The 9462-nt window shown below is 32.5% G+C and overlaps 1 long non-coding RNA gene and 1 pseudogene across 3 annotated transcripts; both read right to left on the bottom strand.

Annotated features, from left to right (window-relative positions):
• Positions 1–2855: 2855 nt before the first annotated feature.
• On the bottom strand, positions 2856–6974 carry LOC137811717 (uncharacterized). 3 transcript variants are annotated; one of them, XR_011081127.1, is made up of 7 exons: positions 6866–6974; positions 6575–6750; positions 6324–6432; positions 5787–5873; positions 4956–5036; positions 4737–4856; positions 2856–4647 (listed from the first exon to the last, which is right to left on the bottom strand). It is a non-coding gene; the product is annotated as an uncharacterized lncRNA (long non-coding RNA). The 3 variants fall into 3 exon arrangements; XR_011081126.1 differs by lacking the exon at positions 5787–5873 and having other exon boundaries at positions 2856–4464; positions 4509–4647; XR_011081125.1 differs by lacking the exon at positions 5787–5873.
• Positions 6975–7874: 900 nt separating this feature from the next.
• LOC137809419 (probable CCR4-associated factor 1 homolog 9) lies at positions 7875–9036 on the bottom strand (annotated as a pseudogene).
• Positions 9037–9462: the final 426 nt, after the last annotated feature.

The following is a 9462-nucleotide window of genomic DNA, read 5'->3' as shown; positions in this document are numbered from 1 at the left end:
TTGGGTGTGTATCCTTTGTGCATGTTCATAGTAATGAAAGGGGAAAATTGGACCCTAGGGCTTTCAAATGTGTATTCTTAGGGTACTCAACCACACAAAAGGGATACAAGTGTTTTCACCCCCGTCAAAGAGATTCTTTGTGTCAAGGGATGTCACATTCAATGAACAAGAGAGCTACTTCCAGCCTCATCTTCAGGGGGAGAATGTAAGAGAGGAAGATAAGCCTCTCATGCTTCCAAATATGGCATTTGGACTTGAAATTGGGACAAATAGCATTGTTGTCCCTGGAACTGAGACAAGAACAAAACAAGCACCTGAACCAGCTGAACCAGCAGCAACACCTGAATCAGCAGCTGAATCTGCACTTAATGGTGGTGGGAAATTTGGAAAAAATCTGGTATATTCAAGAAGAGCAAAGGTCATTCCAGAATCTATCCATGTCCAAGAATCCAACCTACCATCTTTACATGAGGTAACAATTTCTAATCCTAGAAATTCCAATAATTCTAATGAGTTTATTTTGGAAAATTCAGAAGCACATGTGGATCAAAACCTGGACCTTCCTATTGCCCTTAGAAAAGGAACCAGAACCTGCACCCAACAGCCACTTTACCCTCTATCAAATTTCCTATCCTTTGAAAAATTCTCTCCTACCCATAAAACCTTTCTCACAAACTTAAACTCTACACCCACACCTTCCTCTGTATCTGAAGCATTATCTGACAGGAAATGGAAACAAGCCATGGATGTGGAAATGGAGGCACTAAACAAGAACAGGACCTGGGAGCTTGTCACCTTACCAACTGGAAAAAAACCAGTAGGGTGTAAGTGGGTATATGCTGTAAAGTATCGGGCTGATGGGACTATTGAGCGTTACAAGGCAAGGTTAGTAGCCAAAGGATTCACTCAAACCTATGGAGTGGATTACTTGGAGACATTTGCCCCGGTTGCTAAGATGAACACGGTCAGAGTAATATTGTCATTAGCAGCAAATCATGATTGGGATATGCAGCAGTTCGATGTGAAGAATGCATTCCTACATGGAGACCTTGAAGAAGAAATATACATGGAGTTGCCCTCTGGCTATGATGGACAGGTTGCAACTGGAACCGTTTGTAAGCTAAAAAAGGCTCTATATGGGCTGAAACAATCCCCAAGAGCATGGTTTGGAAGATTCACCAAAGTTTTGACAAGTTTGGGCTACAAACAGAGCCAAGGAGATCACACTTTATTTATCAAACATTCAGTTTCAGGAGGAGTAACAATATTATTGGTGTATGTAGATGATATTATAATAACTGAGATGACAAAGAGGAGCAGCAAACGTTAAGTCAACGTCTTGCCACGGAATTTGAGATTAAGACATTAGGGAGACTTAAATATTTTTTGGGAATTGAAGTGGCCCATTCCAAGAAAGGAATCTTCATATCTCAACAAAAATATATTACTGACTTGTTTAAAGAAACAGGAAAGACAGCCTGCAAACCAACAAGTACTCCAATTGATCCAAATATAAAGTTGGGAAGTGCGGAGGAGGATAATGCCGTGGACAAGGAAATGTACCAAAGACTCGTGGGTAGGCTTATTTACTTATCTCACACTAGGCCAGACATTGCTTTTGCTGTGAGTCTAGTCAGCCAATTTATGCACCAACCAAAGGAGGCACATTTGCAAGCTGCCCTTAGAATTGTGCAGTATTTAAAAGGGACTCTAGGAAGAGGGATTTTGTTCAAACGAAACAAAAGTGTTCGTCTTGAAGCATACACGGATACAGATTATGCAGAGTCAGTTGTGGATAGGAGATCAACTACTGGATACTGCACCTTCCTTGGTGGAAATCTAGTGACTTGGAAGAGTAAAAAACAAAGTGTAGTAGCTAGATCAAGTGCTGAAGCAGAATTTCGAGCAATGGCCCAAGGAATATGTGAACTTCTATGGCTGAAGATTATATTGGAAGACTTGAAGATAAGGTGGGATGAACCTATGAGGTTATATTGTGACAATAAATCTGCAATTAGCATAGCCCACAACCCAGTACAGCATGATAGAACTAAACATATCGAGGTGGACAGACATTTTATCAAGGAAAAGTTAGACAGTGGCTTGATCTGCACCTCATATGTGTCCACTCAGAGTCAACTTGCAGACATACTCACCAAAGGGCTGAACTGCAGTAACTTTGAAAGAATTATATCCAAGCTGGGAATGGAGAACATCTATTCACCAGCTTGAAGGGAGTGTCAAAACTGTGTTGTATTTTTTAGGAAGTTTTATATTTTATCCTTATTATATTTTTATTTTGTATGACAATTGTATCTTACTATTAATATTAGGATTATGTATTTAGAAACAATCCCACAATCATAGGGATTTGTTTCTCTAGAATTAGTTGTCCATATTTCTTAAAATAAGAAGCAGGCTCATGTATATATAGGTCTAATGACCTCATAATTTAATAGAAGAAAATATTATTCCTTCTAAACTTGATAAATACAATACAATTTCTAGATTCTACATTAATATATATCACCGCATTTCATCCTACCTATCTCTCTTATATTTTTTTCCACCCTTATGTTTCTTCTTTTTTGTTTCATATTTTTTTTTATTTTGTTTACATTTTATATAATAATTAACAAAATCAAACAATTTAACATTAGGAAATAGACCTATGATTCCATAAATTTATTACGATTTTTATTAAAAAATTAATTTCAATAAAACAAATAATATAACAAAAACAATTGGTTAAACAGATATTCTCTTTATCATTCCACACTATAATAATTTTAGTTATTTTTTCTTATGTTTAATCATTTCAATTTATAATCTTTTATTTATTTTTCTCAATTAAATTTTAATATTTTATTGATTTGAAAACAATTACAGTAAAATTTAATTTACTTATGAAAATACTATAGAATACTTATTTATTATACATTTTAATTGTATAAAAACCAAACATTAGTTATATATAGAAAATTGTAATAATTAACTAAACTAAGACGAACTCATACATGAATTACGCGGCCAAGCCTAAAAGATTAAACACTCAGATTGTCTTTCCGCTTTCTTGTATTTTTAGTTGTCTTGACTTTGACTTTTTTTTTCAAATGATTATTTTTTTAGTCAACAAAAAAGAATGTTACAAATATAACTAAGATATTTGGAGTGTCTTAATCCTTCTAGCAAGAGACACTTTTTACTTATTAGTAGGATACATTGATTCATCCCAAAAGCTTAACCTCAGTAGAGGTTATACATTATGCAACATTAGGATAGTGAAAATGACATAACGCCTCCCCATTTAGACTCCATTAATGAGTACCCTACACCTCTTACACCCCATTCCTATTAGTAGTGACATTTTGGATCATACACTAATTACCATCATTCTTCAAAAAGTCATTTAATGTAATCCTTGCAGTTATTAATTATTAAAAATAAATAAGATTCGTGTCAATCAACAAAAAGGAATAATTTGATTTATTTTTAGTATTCATATTTTTTTATTGACAATAAAGAATATAATAAATTAGAGTACTAGAGGTACTCCAATTCATAAAAAAACAAAATCACTAAATATGGTAAAAATAAAACTACATTCTACTCCAAAACTCATTAATGACAAGAAGATTAAGCAAATAAAATTTCACACCAAATCATGTTGATCATTTCCCAAAAAAACACAAGTTACACAGTATTTTTCCATATCATATTTATATTTATTTAATTCAGGGTCGGCTAAGTCGACGCTAACTTATACTATGAATCTGTGTGCCTTCGTGATAACGAATAGGAAACATTGATTATTTTTAATTTAAAGGTCCACAATTTTCTTCTCTCACTTTCTATATAAATCTTCTCACACTCATTTACTTCATTCAAATTCATTCTTATATCAACATTCAATTACTTCATTTACCTCATCTCCTTCATTTACTATATTAATTTAATTCAGTGTCGGTTAAGTCGATGCTAACTTATACTATGAATTTGTCTGCCTTCGTGACAACGAATAGGAAGCATAGATTATTTTTAATTTAAAGCTCCACAATTTTCTTCTCTCACTTTCTATATAAATCTCCTCACACTCATTTACTTCTTCCACATTCATTCCTATATCAACATTCATGGGTAGACAAGGGTGCGAGTCATTTATGGAAAGACTTCACGTTTCATTATTACACAAATGTCACTTAGTTTTCACTTCTCAAATATTAGATAAATTATGCTCCCATTCCCAGTACCCTCCTTTTAATCTTTAAAGGTAACCAGCCTTTTTCCATAGAGAATAATGTGTTACACTTTAGTCTATTTTAACGTAATCAAACTTCTTGAGAAAATCTTCTCTCTCCCTCTTTGATTCTCACATGCATCATTGCTAGCTAATTATAAAGCTCTACTATTGACTGCTGGACTTCAAACAAAATTAACAGACATACATAGTTCTAATCATAAAACCTTAGCGACAAAGACTTGAGAAATGAGAAATCTAATCATAAAACCTTAGCGACAAAGACTTGAGAAATGAGAAATTTAACTTACTTGCTTTCTCTGTGTTTTGGACAAGGGCGAGAATACTTCAGATATCCATCCCAAGGAGCCTTTTTAAGCCCAGCACGATGTGAGATTATGTCTCTCACCCTATACCATTGGAATGATATATACTGTTTTAATTCCTTGCAGCTAAACATATATAGTGGTTCATACAATATGGAACAAAGGTCTTTTACCTCTCTGCAAATTAAATGGATGTCTCTCCTGGCTTCAAGTTTTGTGGCTCCAAGTACCAAACATCACAAACTACAGCCCATGATGTCATTAATTGCAAGAGATGAGTGGTGAAGGATTGTCTGAAAGTGAAACAGATACAGAAACTCTTATCCAGCAATACAAGAAAACATGAATGAATAGAAACAGAAATAATTATCATGTAAAAAGCAACTTCTTACTGTCGACTATTCCAAAAAGCATCTACGAAAATTTGATTGTACTTGATTGCCACTGGGCAAACTGCCAAGTTCAAATGCACCCTAAACATCATTAAAATTAGAAGAGGCTTCAATTATATTTATAACTTTCAGACTACAAGAATGAGAATAAAAGTGAATGGAGACAAAATTAAAGAGGAAAAGGAAAGCCTGTTGTATAAGTAAAAGTGTAAAACTCGGCATTTTGCAATTGCAAATCCTATACCTTCTTAAACATAAACATGACAATATAATGATTATTTACACAAGTTCCTTCAGGAAATATAAGAAGAGGGTTATTGTTAGCTCCCTGGACAAGTTCCCTCAATCTGAAATATGAAAAATCGCTCAAGAATAAGATTTTAGATATACTCTCCCAACATTTTCAATTATACTTACTTCCTTGCCACAATTTCTCATCCTTCGCCTCTGTACTATTGAACCAGATACACCCTACACTATCTAAAATAGTGCTCTGCAATAATAAAAATCTCCTTCCCAATCCCTTTTCCTATTTACAAGCAACATGTCTTGTTTCTCCAATTATCTCAGCCCCCCACAACAAACTCTATTTATTTCTACTAACTAACTATGGGGGTTACCTATCTCGGACAGAATTTTGGTTCAATACTAGTTACTAAGATGTCTCATTTCCGATCCTTGTATGGGCAAGACCATCGTCCTTTATTGTTGAAAGCAAACTACAATTCCTTCTAAAGTTAAGGAAGTCAATCAGCAGCAAGACACCTTGGAGATTAACCTCACCTCGCCAAATGAAAGGTATGCTAACAAGACACTTGAAGATTAACCCACCTTTACTCTCAATTCCATCTTGGGGACAATGTGTCACTTAGCGCTGGGGGTACAAATGATAGGGTATGGCACCCCGATATATAAGGTCTATGAAAAGAGAACTGAGAGAAAGAGTTAGGAGGGCATCTCATGTAACTAAATTGATGTTTAGATAGTTTGTAAAAGCTAGATTACCAGGATATATAGAAAATACGATCGAAAAGTAAGGCCCAGGAATAAATGTTATGATATATTATGGGCTGGCTATATGTTAAGAGTTCTGAACTATAGTTAAATATCGTGATTTAGATGTCATTTTTGTTATCTAAGTTATTTTCTATGCATATGTATCTATTCACAGTATATTTTATGTTGTAGCTAGGAACTTATTATACATGTTATGATCCTCAATTTTGACAACATTGGGAGACGGTCTATTGCATTGAAGCAGGCCAAGATTTAGTTTTAGAAAATGTTGAACACATCATGTTTGCCGTTAAATTCTCTCCATAACTATTCCATCATCAGCAATTTTCCAAAAGATAATAATTGACATACCAAAACCAAAAGGCAGAAGAACAGCATATGAAGACAAGGTCAAAACCTCAAATCTACAATGGCACCTGCTGCCTCAGACAGACTAGGTGAAATATCGATCAAATCACACCTGAAATGACAATTTAATTCAGAACATAATCATCATGCAAACAGAAAACTACTCCATTTCCATTGCCCCTTATCTTGGAGCATCTAAACAACAGTAAAAGCAAGACATGAAAATGAAAAAAAAAAACAGCGGAGACACATACAGGCGGAGCTTCCCTTGCCGTTCATGTTGAACACTGGATCCAGAGGGTAAGTAATCCTCAATGTTGGGCCGATCAAGGTCCAATTCAGAACTCGACGATTTGAGTTTCCCAGTCCTATTCATCTTTGTTACGCTTCCACAACAACCAAAATGGCGTGACTAAACTAGATTTAGAACCTGAAACACGCATGGTGAAAAAAATAACTGATTCAATAAAATCTTCAAAGAGTTTTCTATAATTTAATTCCATCAAACAGCTTCCCTGCAATGAAGAAAAAAAGAAGAAGAAAACCTTAATGTAGGAGATGGCATTGAAGGAAGTGATGAAAGAGAAACCAACTCTAACCAGATGATGGAACCAAGACTGTCATGGGCATTGGAAGTCGTTGGGCGAACATTCCTACCGCGCGCGTAACTAATTTTTCAACTCTTTTTTTATATATTGCTTCCCCTTTACAATTTTGCAATTTTAGTTACTTTTTCTTTTCTCTCACTTCTCTTCCTTTCTCTTCTTTCAAAACTTTTTTTCCATAAAATATCATTATTTTTAAAGAAAAATAGAAATAATTAAATAAATATTTTTTATTTAATATTAAAAAATAAAAAAAATAATTATTAATTAAATCATTGACCCTTACAAATTATTTATATTATTAATTATAATAAAATAATTTAACATATAAATACTTTAATTTATTTGATTAAATATATTAATTATCAATTAGAAATTTAAAATTATTCATAATTAAATATGATTTAATATATATATATATAATTAAAAAAAAATTGACAAACCAAAATCAAACTATTAAATTATACCAGGTGAATTCTTTGTTTTATTTTTAATTATAACTGTAAATCAAACTAACACGAGTCCTATTGTTCCATCCACTTATTATTAGATAATATTTATTTAAGAATCCAAAATAAATAATTTTTCATTATATTGATTTATTCCATTACAATAGTGTTTTTGTTATATTATTTGTTTGATTGAAATTAAATTTTTAATATAAATCCTAATAAATTTATGGAATCATACAGTAATTTCACCAATCTTAAATTGTTTGATTTGGTTAATTATTATATAAAATGAAAATAAAATAAAATAAAATACTAAAGAAAATAATAGTACAATGACAAAGTAATTTAATTTGCAAGAAAGAAGAAACATTAGGTTGGAAAAAAGAAGAGAGAAAGGTAGGATAAACTGAAGTGATATATATTATTGTAGAATTTGGAAATTACATTGTAATGAAAGGAGAAGATAAAAGAAGTAGAAAGATGGTAAAAAGGGAAAATTAAGGCATCTCTAAACCATAGATAACGCCTGCATGTTTTGATAAGTCAAACTTTGTATGAAAATAGAGAGTTTTAATTTTATTAAAAACATGGAGAGTGACTAAGCTATCAGAGCCTGCATGATGACTTCTTCTGCCACTATTATCCAAACCTAGAGAGTCAGAAACTTTGTCTAAACCGCCGTGAAGGTTTGGACAAAATCTGATGAGATGTTTAACGTCGTATACTCTATATCCAAAGAAGAATTTAACCAGTTCAAGAAAGTCACACAAGTTTGTAGGTAGAAATGGTTGCATATATAAAAAGCGTTGGCTCAATATCTTCACCATGTACCCAAAATCATAGGTACTATGAAAAGCAATCCACTGAATATTATTGTTGCAGAGGAGTCCTGAGAACATCATCAACTCAGCAAATTGCACAATGCTCACTCCAAACTTTCGATTCTTGTCAAAATCCATGCCTTGACGTCGGAGGACGATGGAGTGAGGAGCATGAGGATGTTGTGTCACATCAAACTCACAAAAATTGAATTCCCAAATGAAGCAGTTGGAGGTTCCAAAGGTTGGAAGGTTGTCGTGGCGGTCTGAAAGGGTGAGGCCCACTTGAATGAGGTGCATACTGTCCACGTTAGCTTTCATCACTGCGTAGTTATTTTGTGGTTGTCGGAATGCTGGATGTGACTAAAAGAAGACGCCAGGAAACTCCGTATCCATTGAGATGAAAGGATATAAGGCAATGACTGAACGAATCAACTCGAACTCTGATTCAAGGTTGTAAGACCACACTGATCTTGTCATCACAGAAACTCAAGGGAGAGTCATGTTGTTGTTGTTGTCTCTTTTCATCTCTCTTTCTCTTTCGATATCTTTTTCTCTTTCCTTCAAGCACAACAAAACAACTACATCAATCCTTCTCACTGCACTACTTTTATAGCCCAATCAAACATAACTTACAAAAGATAATAAGATATAATTGATTTCTTTAATCTAATCTTATAATCACACTTATTATTTATTTATGGTATGATTCAAGATATTAATTAAATATATCAAGATTGGATTGAATTTTCCTTTATTAGAGTTTTTTAGATTTAAAAAAATTATAAGATTACACTCTGAAATCTTATCTTAGTTCATCCAGTGTACTCTCACTTGACATTTATTTACAAAATTTTATCTTTTTAATACATATTTTAATTTTAGAATCACATGTCATTTATCTTTTCTATCTCAACCCACAATTAAATCTAATTATCTTATTTATATTTTAGCGGGATATATTTAAAATCTATATATTTATTTTCTCTTTTTGAGGATAGGATTATATACGTAAATTATAAGTAACCATTTTTTAAGTTGATTTCTAAAACTATTTAAAAAGTAATCCATTAAGAAAAATAATAATCAATTGTCTCAATTTTGATAATATATAATTAATTAATTATAGGATATAATAATAAATTTAATTTTTCCAATTGTTTTTCTAAATATAATAAATAACATAGTAATTAATTACAAAATTATAATTTATTTATTTTTCAATTTTTTTAATAAATTATTTTCCGTATTTATTATCTTGATAATC

The sequence above is a fragment of the Phaseolus vulgaris genome, chromosome 2, assembly GCF_000499845.2.
Source record: "Phaseolus vulgaris cultivar G19833 chromosome 2, P. vulgaris v2.0, whole genome shotgun sequence".
Classification (NCBI taxonomy): Eukaryota; Viridiplantae; Streptophyta; class Magnoliopsida; order Fabales; family Fabaceae; genus Phaseolus; species Phaseolus vulgaris.
Note: the sequence above shows the minus strand (reverse complement) of the source record. Positions and strands in the feature narration are given on the sequence as shown.